At 39.6% G+C, this 12305-nt stretch overlaps 1 protein-coding gene across 4 annotated transcripts in view; it reads left to right on the top strand.

Moving 5' to 3' along the window:
- The window catches only part of LOC130250434 (poly(rC)-binding protein 3-like), a 485448-nt gene that overhangs the window by 332159 nt on the left and 140984 nt on the right, over positions 1-12305 (top strand). The window contains exon 1 of one of the 4 annotated variants that reach the window (XM_056486134.1): positions 12106-12246. The exons of the other annotated variants lie outside the window; for them this stretch is intronic. The gene's annotated coding sequence lies outside the window, so the exon portion shown is untranslated. Of the gene's footprint in view, positions 1-12105; positions 12247-12305 lie in introns of those variants that run through there. 4 annotated transcript variants of the gene reach the window in all.

Here is a 12305-nt window from a genome sequence, read left to right as displayed (position 1 = left end):
TAGCTACTCAGTCCTTCAGGAATAATTCTGGATATTTTAAAAGATACATGTTATAACTGATACTTGGGAGTTATAATTAGTTATTGAAAAAAGAGTGCCCTGAAATACCCAGCCATAAGTACTCAATACATTTCCATGTGGAGTGGATGCAATCGCCATAATTCCAGTTAAGTGAAAGGTTGCCTACATACTGATCTATTTAATGGCTTTTACATTTAAGAATAATCAAAAAGAAAAATCTAATGTTCTGTCTATAGATTTTCTGCTTTTTATTTCAGATTCCACTCTGTGGCTCCATTGTGGGAGAAAAGAGATGCTTTTATGCTTGTGATATAATTGTATTCTGAAGCCCCAGGCCTTGCCCAGTAGAACTAGTTCTGATGGGAAGCTTCAATAATTTAAAAGCAAATCTAGCACTGGCAGAGGAGGGGAAAAATACATTTTGTGAAGTTTGACCCCACATACACATCCAGCAGTCTGGAGGAGTTTCAGGGATGAACAATACCTACCGTTTACCATGGAGCTGCAGTCATGCTTGTCACTTACAGGATGTGTTCTTGGCTAGAACAGTTCTGTAGGTTACAGGACAACCAAAAGAACGGTGGCCCTTTGCTTCTGGGGCACCTGCTGAACAGACATTATTGCAGATTGTGTTTAGATCCTATTTAATCATAAAATAATAAAATATACGAGGTTGAATGGAGCCCATCAAGATCATCAAGTCCCTCTCCTGACCCTACATGCGAGACCCTAAGAATCCCACGTGTGATTCTTGCATGCCAAAGATTTTCCCTACATAAAGTACTGGAAAATAAAAAAGCTGCTCTTTCTCATCCTTGTGTATATGCTCCATCAAAAGGAACAGCATAAATAGGATTCTGGATGGGATTAAAAAGAGAAGCAGGGAATGACTGGTAGTGTAATGTAGAAGTAGCATAGCAGAGACTATGGGAAGAGAGAAGATGAACAGGAGGGAGGGCAACTATATGAGTAGCAAAGAGGAGAAAAGAGATCAACAGACTGGGAGAAGGAAAACATGCAATGATAGAAAGGCCAGAAAACTGGTAATGGAAAAATGAGAACAGAGAAGAAAGAGAAATGGCACATTTTGTGATTTAATGTAAGACCTAATGTGCCAGGTAATCAGAAGAATTTTTCATCTAAATAAGGCAACTGAGTCATCTTCTTAACCTGAATTCTCTAAGCGTTCCCTTATGACCAGATGAATGTACGTGTCATCTCATAATGTGATTATGGCAGAAGATGCAAGCAAAGCAGGTTTGAACCCAGTATCTGTAGCATATAGGAACAGCTCTTAGGAAAGTTGGAAACAGATGGAAAGTCAGTGAATCTGCCCAGCTTTTAAAGCAGAATGCTTGGGAGAGCTGGTTTTTTGTTTGAAATACTACTTAAAGACCAGCATGCACAGTCTCACACACACATACACACACACACACACACACACACACACACACACACACACACACACACACAGAGAGCCCCTTTCACTTTCTCACTCAAAGAGAGAGAGTTGGTGGCTTAGTCCTTTGGGTTTAGTCACATTTCAGCTCAAGGAGCTACAGAGATCTCGATCCTGTAATAATTTTTTTAGCCATAAAACATACTTTGCCTACTCACCTTATAAGCAGCCGGGTGCAGCACAGATATTATTCAGTCATTTTTTTCTGCAGAGAAAAAAATCATAAATTCCTTACAATAAGCAAAAAGAACTTAAGGCAACATCTGTTTACTTGTGTTCATTTAACATGGCTTTATAAGACACTGTACAATATTGCAGCTTGTAGCTCCTCAGTAATGTTTCATATTGTGTTTATGTTATAGGGGTGAATTTGATTTCTCTATCTGCTAGCCTCCCCTTGCACCCATGTGTGACATTCAACTGCATTGCTTTGGCCAAAATTACCAAAGTAATTTCTGTAATACAGTCCTTAATGGTACTCTCAGATTTAAGGTGAGATTGTTTCTAAAAATACTTTTATATAACTTGAAGAAGAAAATGTTGTAGAAACTGAAATTTTGACTATGTTTCCTACAGCTTTCCTTACTTTAAGGCACACATGTTGCGCTGTCTGCTTTTCATGCAAGAAATACTGTGAGAGTATAGGCACAGATTAGTTCAAATAATTTTATTCATCAGCTATGTGTGGAAACACAGAACACTGAGAGAGCCATCAGTAGGCTAAGAGATTATTTAAAGTGATCCTGCCAAATTCTCAAGTGGCACTTGAGTATTTTAGTGGATTAGTGTTTAATCATTCCTTTAAAATGTGCTGCAGATTCCAAAGCGGTCTGCTTTATGAGGGGAGCATTTTGAAAAACTAAAAATGTGAGGGCTAGATAAGAACACTGCCTAGATGCTGTACAGGTTGTAGGACAATTCAGAATCTAAAATGGGAGCTGGTTCCCTCCCTTCTGTGACCAGTAAGGTTTGTGTGCCTGTGTGATATAACAACATGTAGTGAACTATAATGTCTGGGAAACTAAAATAACAAATTAATGACTATTGTGATCTTAAAGTCCATTGATCTTTCTCCCTGACCAAGATGGGGATGGCAATGTGAGTTAACATTTACTGGAAAAAAGCAGTGCTTGTGTTTAAAAAGCAGGAAGTTAAAATTAGAGTTGTCTTCAGTTTCTGCAATATTAAAATATAGGTGATGAATCGCAGCCAATGTAGATAAAGCCCTTACCTTCATAATGCTGATGTAGGATGGGAGCAAACGCTCTCCATTCAAATATCCTGTTGGATGCCTGTATCCTATCCAACAGGCAGTAATCAGGGCAAAGCACTGCTGAAATTAATTCCTATAATACTGAGGGCTTTAATGAAAATCCTGATGACAAATTGTCTTTGTTGTTCCGTTCATCGTTTTCTCTCTCATATCCTAGGTTAATTAAGGCATTTTCAGAGAAGCTTTTTGAGCATACTATACTTGTTGAAGGAAAAGTAAAATGCTGTCAGTTTCTGGGACTTGCCCAGACTCTCACAAACACATATGAATTTAATTCCTATAGGATTTTAATCTGAGGGTTCGTTATTTATATTTTTACCTGTCAAACGCTTATTTAGCTTCTCTTACTATAACAGGTGGGAGCAAAAAACCAATATTCTCCCTCTTTCTTGCCTTTTGCAAATAAAATGAAAGAAGCAATAATTGCACATTTCACAACCCCCATTTAGGATTAAAAACCACTATTACAGAATGTTTAAATTAGGCACTACTGTGAGTTGCAAAGCAGACAAGACAAGGTTGCTGAAAAGTGAAACAGATGTTGATAGGCAGCAAGCAAAATTCATGGGATGCTGCGCTGGGTTCTTTGTAGTCTCTCTTGATTTTATTTTCCAGCCATATTGTCAAACTTAGTCATGGATCATTATTTACCAATTAGTATTTAAAATTATAAATAATCTAAATTATTTATAGTCAATAAGCATTAAGCATCTCTACTCCATTACTTTTCATTTCACCTTAGTGAATGAACACAGTTAAGTGACTATGCCTCCTTCTAAGAAGTTCAGTTGCATTTAAATTGACTTTGATAGAGAAAAAAGTTACATTTAAATTTTTTTACCCTTTTTTTTTTTTTTTTTGAGAATATTTTGTCTGAAATGAACAAGTACTTTGAGCAAAAGCTTAGAGTTCTAACAGCAAATGAAAATACAGGATTCAACAGCTCATTCTGGGAGTTGTTCAGTAGGTTCCCATGGGAGACTGTCTGGAAGGGGAATGGGAATGGGAAGGGAAAGGGAATGGGAAGGGAAAGGGAAAAGGGAAAGGGAAGGGAAAGGAAACCCTGAGAGGATGCTGCTCTCTGAGGACAACCTCCCCAGACCTGGGCTCAGCCCAGCCCACAGCCATCAGACAGGCAGGGAGCTCCAGCTTCTCTCCAGCACAAATGGCAGAGGAGGCCAAAGAGGAGTACTCAGGAGCAGAGTGCTGGCAGTCATGTAGGCAGGGAATTTGGGAAGTCAGAACTCAGCTGGATTCAAAATTGGTGAGGAATGGAAATGGCCACAAGAATTTCTAAAACTAGAATCAAAAGGAGGTCTAAGGAACATGAGGGGCTATGAAGCAAGGCAATAGACTTGAAGCACTCAGAAAAGGCTGAGAGACTCAGCATCTTCTCCTTGGTCTTTCGTGGCCAGTTCTGTCCCCATATCTCCCAGGGAGAGTTTGGGATTAACCCATTAGTAACCAAGTAAGCAAACTGGACACACACAAGTCCATGGGCCAACAGAAAATGTATCCAAAGATGTGGAGAGAAGTAGCTAAGGTCATTGCAAGGACTGCTTTGTATCTTTGTCAAAAATTCCCTGGGAATCAGGAGAGGATCATGAAGGCTGGCAAGTGTTACATGTACATGGGCAATGAAGCCAGATTTGGGGAACTATTTGCTGATAGAACTCCCTTCAATTTCCACAATGATTTTGGAGAAAACCCTTGTGAAAATAAGTGCAGTCACATGGAGGACAAGAAGGCGATTGGGAACAGTATGGATTCACAAACTGCAAATTGTGACTGAACAGTCAGAGTACTTGCTCTGAGGAGCTGGCTGGCATGATGGATGAAAGAAGAGGTTATTTACCCTGGCTTCTGCAAGGCCTGTTACATGGTATTCCTACAGCCACATTGGTGAGACATGGACTTGAGCAGTGGATTACAAGGTGAACACACTATTGGCAATATCATGAGTCTCCAGAAGTTGTGATTAGCTGTGAAAAGTCTAATTGATGAGTGATTTCCAGTAACATCTCTCAGGAATCAACACTAGTGCAGATTCCATTCATGCCTCCACTGCAAATGTAGCCATTGGGATGAAATAAAGCCCTCAGCAAGTTCAAGTTCACAGGTGATACCTAATTAGGGGATCAATTAATGTGCCAATAATGTGCAGGACTATCATTCAGAGCATTCTCAACAAGCTGGAGGATAAATCTGGCAGAAACTTTTTAAGTTCAGCATGGGCCAATGCAAATTCCTGATCACGCAGCAGGACAGACTGGGCACCAATTTGCCCCAGAGCAGTACTGCATAAAAAGTTCTGGGTGTCCCCAAAAAAACTCCAATGTGAGTCAGCAGTGCATCCTGAAGGTCAACACCATCCTGGGCTGTACTAGCAAGAGTGCAGCCAGCAAGTTGAGAAAGGTGATGCTTTGCCCTCTGCTTGGCACTAGTGAGACCCTAGCTGGAGGACTGTGCTCTGTTTTGGATTCCCCTGTACAAGATGGATATGGACATACTGGAATGAGTCTCCTGGAGCACACAGCATACATGGAGAAGCTGACAGAAAAGGGGTTCTTCTGGCTGAAGGTGAGGATGAGGGGGGAATCTAAGTGTTTTCACCTACCTACTGGCAATGTACATTTAAGATGAAATCAGACACTTTTAGGCAGTGCACCACAATAGGACTAGAGGCAGCAGCCCCAAGTCACAATGTAGGAAATTTTGTCTAAATATCAAAAAATCTTTCCTTTCTTGTGTGTGTATATGTATATATGTGTAGTACATACTGGCACAGGTATCAAGAGACTCTGTGGCATTTCCATTCTTGGAGATTGGACAAAACTTTCTGTGTAAGCTCCTAAGCAACCTTTGAACTTGGATGTAACTTCAAAGCTAATCTTGTTTGGGTAGGCCCAGATGAGCCCTAAAGACTTCTTCCAACTTGCTACTTCCAACAGAATTTGGTTTTTCTTATTTAAATGTCTGCTTTAATGGTTTAAACAATATTCCTGGGATACTTTTTATTTTGAAGAAAAAGAACAGTAAAAATGCAGATCATCGTTATTACCAAAATGTGTCATTGCTGCTAGAAAATATTGTGGGAGTGATCATGTACACTAGGATGCCCGAATAGATTGTGGGTTTTTATTAAACAGAACAAAAAAATGTCAATTATCCCAACCTACTTATTGTTCCTCACACAGATACCATCCCTTACCATTAATTATCTTCCTTATATGTAGATCCTTGTTTATATGTTTTCTACTTCAGGTAAGCCCCTTGGGGCTCAGAAGATAAAGTGTATTTTCTTTGTGACCTTATAATCTCTCTTCCATTTCATTTTTACTAATAATTCATAATATTCCTTTTACATTAGGCTGTTGTTTTTATAGAATGGTACATGGTTTCACCAATTGCAGTAGCCACATTTCAGATTTGTAGCAGCTCACTTACAGTTCATCACTGGGTGTGCATAGTTAGGATTCTGGTTTTTTTTCTTCCATATTGAACATTTATCAGCTTTATTCTTGGTCCACATTTTTATCACCAATCACAAATAATTGAGATGATTCTGCAATTTTTCAGACATCTTTGGCTTTTACTGCATTAAATGATCTAGTATGATTTAATCTCTCCTCACTATTCAGCCTTAACCAAATTACTGAGGACTATGCTGAACAGTGCATTTCCCTACACTGCCCTACTAGAAATCTCTCTGAATTGAGAACAGTGACCATGTAACTTTCTGCTCTGTGTTTCCTACTGTCTAACCAGTAAGGGGGTTGTGCCCTGTAAAGAACATTTCAGCCTAGGAACCTCCAAAGTCTGTTCCATAGTGCTCTTTACATCTCTGTAAAGAATTTTTTTCCCTTTGCTGGGGTAGAATCTGATCTTATTTGGGTTCTGCTTTCATATCCAAGTTACTTATCAGCCCTACAGACATTCTGGCAGACTTCCTGTTTTGGATGTGCTTAAAAAATATTTTATTATTAGTTTTATGCCTTTGGAAACTTGCTCTTCAAAGTAATTTTTTTGGCTGGACTTACTAATATTCAGGGTTGATATTCTTTTATATTTTTCTGGTTGGGAAACTTCCACTTTCAGAAGAACTTCTAATAATCACCATTACTGTGCTGTATATTGAAATGGTGTAGAAAAGAATGAGAACTCTGGGGAGTTTCTCTTTCCACATTTCCTGCCTTTCCCTTCAAAATGACCTGACATTAACCTGACATTAAGAGGGTAGATTTAGATTAGATATAAGGAAAAAATTCTCTACTGTCAGCGTGGTGAGGCACTGGAACAGGTTGCCCAGAGAAATTGTGGATGCCCCATCCATGGAAATGTTTAACATGTTTAAGAATTTCAGTTCAGCTTGCTTTACAGTTTAGTGAGATGAGTCCTAGAAATATTCTGAAACTATGAAATTGTGTGTTTTCTGAAAATTATACCCACATTTAGATAGAAGTGTGTATATGGATATATCCATGTGAGTATGAATGTTCTGTCTCAGAAACAAGGAAGACTGAGACAACAAGGTTCCCACATGCTTTGATAGGATTTGAATAGCAAGCAGAACCCCCAAACTAGAGGGAAATTTCATCCTTGAGCACCTCTGTCTCTTGCAAACAGGTGTGTACAGATGTGATTCCTGGGTAGATTCTGGCAGTGGCCCAGCACTGCACACTTGCAGAGGAAGCCAAGGATGGTACCAGACTGTGTCACTGCCTTTGTAGAACTGAGTCCTGCAAGCTTTTTCTCATGAGCCCCTCCAGCAGAGTTGGTGATTTCTCCCTGAGGCAGCTGCTCTGCACAAAAATGGTGAGCTGTAAATCTGTTTAGAGCTGTAAGTCTAAGGTGAGGCCTTCCAGCAATGTATTGACAACTTTAACATTTCTCCAGATTTTCAGGGAGAAGATATCTTGCCTTTTGGAACTGAGCAATTATCAAACTTTAGAAATGCACCTACCACCCCTTAAAGGGAAGAAATAAAAAACTACTATCATTCTACATATAAATAACATATCCATTCTTACTCTAGTAGTTCTGCTGGATCCTGATTTCTTATTTGAAAGGCCAAGTTGCAGCTGCAGTTGCAAGCATTATTTTTTTATTAGGCTTAACAATGAGACTTTTAATTTGTATCTCTGAGGACAGATCTAGGTCCTCCAAATGATTTAAATCAAGGTAAATGACAGCACTGGTTGGTTCTGTCTTGCACTTCTTGAGAACCCACAGCACAGGACAAGGGAATAAGCAGCTGGGAGCCACCAGCACCTGGGCTGCCATCACCCCATAAACCACATGTATTGTCACATGCAACAGCTTTGAGTTTGTTTCCCAGTTGGGTTCAAGATGTAAAATTTAACCTGTAGAGCCTCCTGAGGTTTGAGCTGTAGCAACTTGAAGGCCTCTGCAAGGTTAGCAGCTTTTTTCTCTGTGCAATGGAGAAGCCTTTATTTCAGGCAGGTATGATCCCTACCCTGAAGCACTCATTATCTCCCAGGTGTTTTACACATGGCTAAAGGCCTTCATGTATCCTGAATAAAAGCTCTCTGATCATGCACTCTTCCTGATTTCCCTGTCTGCCCACCAATGAATGCTTGCAGGTGCAGTGCTCTCCTTTACCCCTATAAAGGGAGACAATTCCTCAGGAGGCAAAGCAGGGTGGCTCACAGGCAGGAAAGGAAAGGCTCAGAGCAAGAGTAAGAGAGATATAAAAACTCGAGTAAATTTGAGAATAGTTACCTATTCTCAGTCTAGAGAGACTGGCAATATACAAGAAATAAGAAGACTGCAAAAATGGAGAAAAGAAATAGTGAAAGAAAACTCATCACAGTTAGAAGAGACAGAAAAGTGACTGAAAAAAGAGGAAGACTATACCAGGAGACACAACACAGCACATAGCAAAACAAGATGATGGAAGTTAGAAAAGAAAATGAAAAAATAAATGTTCAAAAGACAAATTAGGTTTTGTGTTTTTTTAAAAAAGTTCAGTGGAAAATGTACACGTAGAATGGTACATTTATAAATCATTTTTCTCCCATAATGCTGTAATGCTACCAAATATAAATGGATTGTGCTAATAGTAGCTCTATTAGTAGTGAGGTAGGACAAGGTTATTATTTTATGTTCTTGGAGCTAAGCACTGAAAGACAAAATGATTCTCAAGAGGGCACAGTGGAAATCTGCAGGTGGAGAAGAGGTCTGAATTTGCTGAATTATATTTCCCTTAGAAAAGTTTCATATATTAAAAAAAGTATAATGGAATTAAAATATGGGGTTTGATATAAAAAATCATTTTGATATAGCAAGGTATGATTTTATGTTGAACAAAATTATTGTTCTACCTTTTTCTTCCTGTTTTTGCTACTTCACTGGGTAACAATAGTATATAATCTGTCAGAAAAGCTGCAGCAAATATACTCCATAAGGCTTTAATAACTTCAACTTGAAACCTTAATATTTACTGAAATTTGACTGTTACCACCAATATTGATGCAACCAATGTTTCAATGGTCCCGTATAGGAAACAACTGCCAATATATATTTCAAAGCTGTTTCTGATTTTACATCTATCATTCACTCTATAGCTCTCCACAGTAGTTTCCTGATTAAACTAGTCATGCTCTACCCTGACACACTGATAACTCTTAAATTGCACCAGCATATTGAAACATCTCACAGTAGCTTTTCACATCAAGAATTTCACTGCAATTTCACTTTCCTATGGAACTCAAAGAGCACAATACGGACAGCATGTTAAAAATATTCTATATGATTAGAGATTAATTCTTTGCTTTTCTGAACATGATTTTATCCTGATGACTCTGGAGATGGAATTAAAACTGACACAAGGTGGATTTCATATGTTTAGGGTCAAGGCCCCTGACTCTCAGAAGCATTATGATACCAGTGAACATAAGTTTTGCTGAATCTTCTGAGAATGCAGAAGAAGCCAAGATAAATTGAGTCTTCAGCTTTCAGCAGCAAACTGGACTGGCTGTGAGCACAAGCAAAGCAGAAATTGTCTAAGGTGGCAGGCTCCTGGAAAGATAAAGCACACATCCCTTAATATCTGTCCACCCTAATTTTGTCCATATTAGGACAGGGAAAAACAGGTTGTCTGAAAGTGCTGCTGCCCCTAAAGTAGGAGTGGAAACTACTGGTAGAATGCCCAGTGCCAGCAGCTGTGATAGCTGACTGCTATCAGTCCCTGGAGGCAGCCAGATTAACAGCATGGATCCTCTAGATCTCTCCATTGCAATCCCCCACTTTTCTCTGGCAGGCAGGGGTGGCCCTGTCCCATCTGTTATTTTAGGAGGATTGACTGTCAGTTTTGCCTGAGCCATTGAAAAGTCTTGTGCTGGCTCTGGAATAATAGGCATGCAAAATGGTTTATAGTGAGGAATTTTTAAATGAGGAATAATCATGGCATTATATTTAGAAATTCAGGGAGTGTCCTTGGTCTCAATGTAGTATGTGGCATGTTACTCGTTCCAAAATGCAGATGACCTTATCAGTGTTTGATTCTCCATCTCTGGCTATCTCAGTTTCTTCTTTTTCTACTCAAAGTTCTTTGTGAATTCAACAGTGTAATATTAAAACCAATTTTCATGATGGATGGATGGATGGATGGATGGATGGATGGATGGATGGATGGATGGTCTGCCATCACTCCCTGCTTTTGAGATTTGAATCACAAAGATTCAGTTTTGACTTTCAGAGTTCCCTGTGTTTGGAAGATTTTGGTAATTTCCATACCTTCTACCAATGGAACTTCCAGACATACCAACTCACTAGCCAAGCCAGAAATTGTACATGGAACTTCCCAAGTCTCTTCCACAACTGTCTGATTGATTTTTGTGCCCTGGAGTTTTGTTCGTTCAAACTGACCCTCAGACATCAAGAGATGGAAGTGAACCATTCCTTTAGATTTCTGAATTGTTCTCTTGGTCTATTCTGGGCTTGGGCTATTCCCTCGTGCTGCAGCCAGTGTTTTCCATAATGGCAGAATTTTTGAATGTAACTGCTTCTCTAGTTTCACAAATCAAGATAGCTTTTTAAAAAATTAATTACTTTTTACAATTGTTCGTGTCACAGTGAACATGTTATCACATATTATAAGCCACCTTTTTGTTATCTGTATTAAGTCAAGGATTATATTATGAGGCTCATGAGGATGAGATTTCTCACTCCTTATTTCATACTCCTTATGGCTGCTTCATCTTTGGTATACTACTACTCTTGGAGAGAGGAGGAACTTTCTTTCAGTTTTGCTCAGGCTCAGTCTAGGGCTGCACTCTAGCCAGTTCACAGGCTTACCTGCTCTTCCTGGTATAATTCTGGTAGTTTGGGTTTTTATTTCCCAGATGCAACTCATTCCAAGAGTAAGCAAGCTCTGATGGGGATGCACACATCCCTGCCCTTCTTTGTGAAAACCCTTTGAGCACTGTGGCTGGAGGCTTACTTCAGCTTTTTAGTTGGACAGTGGCTCCAGTTATTTCAGTTGTCATTATTGTCAAAGAGCTTGACTGTTTTTTATATTAGCCCCCAGTGAAGACTGGATACTTTCTTCCAGCTTTCGATGAACTATTAGGAAGCCATTCCAAAAAAAAAAAAGTACTTCTTTGAGATTTTAAAGAAGAAAATGGTAGGTGATTTAAAATTATTTTTATGTCTGAGATTAGTAGTGTATAAATGCCATTTAGACTTTATACAAAAAACACAATAATTTCTTCTTTGCACAAGACAACTAGCAACTCCTCTTACACCTGCTGGTATACTTAGTCACTTTTTTGCAAATCAGCACAAGCAAACTTCCCAAGGGCAGCTTTGATGAAATGCCACACTCCCCACGCCAGTGAAAAATGACCTGCTATCTTCCCTGTAATAACCAAACACAGAGTCAGAGGCTGTTTGAAAACCCAGAGCTCACCCAGGACCGTGGAGTGTTGCTTTGCCAGCAGGCAGGAGAAGAATTAGTTCATGGCTGTTAGAGATAATCCTTCCCCTGCTAGTAAAGTCATCCTAAGCCAGTGACCCTTTAAAAATAGGAAGGAATATTTGCCAGCTCTGGTCTTCTATGACCCTGCTGGAAGACATTCATGTCTCAAAGACACCCTGTGCACCCTTCTTTGTTTTTGACTGATAATCTACTGGTTTCACAGTGTTTCATCTTGTCTCTCCACTGCACCAGGCTGGCTGGGTGGTGAGACACTGCAAAATTATGTTAAGCAAGACCTAAGGGCAGACATCCAAGCGGAGATTGAGAGCAAAAGGGTATAAATAAAGCAATGACAAATTCACTTCCAAAGTATACCTAACCATGACTCCACTTGCAAGTACCCCATGAGGGATTTCTTCTGCACTGCTCTGCAGTGAGAGCAGAAGATGGTGGATTCATAGTCAGATTTCTTCCCAGTGGTGAGCTCACTTCCACGTGGCTTCCACTCTATATGCCCTGCATTCCTTTAGGACTCTGCTTCTGGAACCACAGGTAAATACTGATCATGTCCTGTCTTGAGAGGGACATCTCAGGCACTTAAAAGGATATTT

This window comes from Oenanthe melanoleuca, chromosome 2 (genome assembly GCF_029582105.1).
Source record: "Oenanthe melanoleuca isolate GR-GAL-2019-014 chromosome 2, OMel1.0, whole genome shotgun sequence".
NCBI lineage: Eukaryota > Metazoa > Chordata > Aves > Passeriformes > Muscicapidae > Oenanthe > Oenanthe melanoleuca.
Note: the sequence above shows the minus strand (reverse complement) of the source record. Positions and strands in the feature narration are given on the sequence as shown.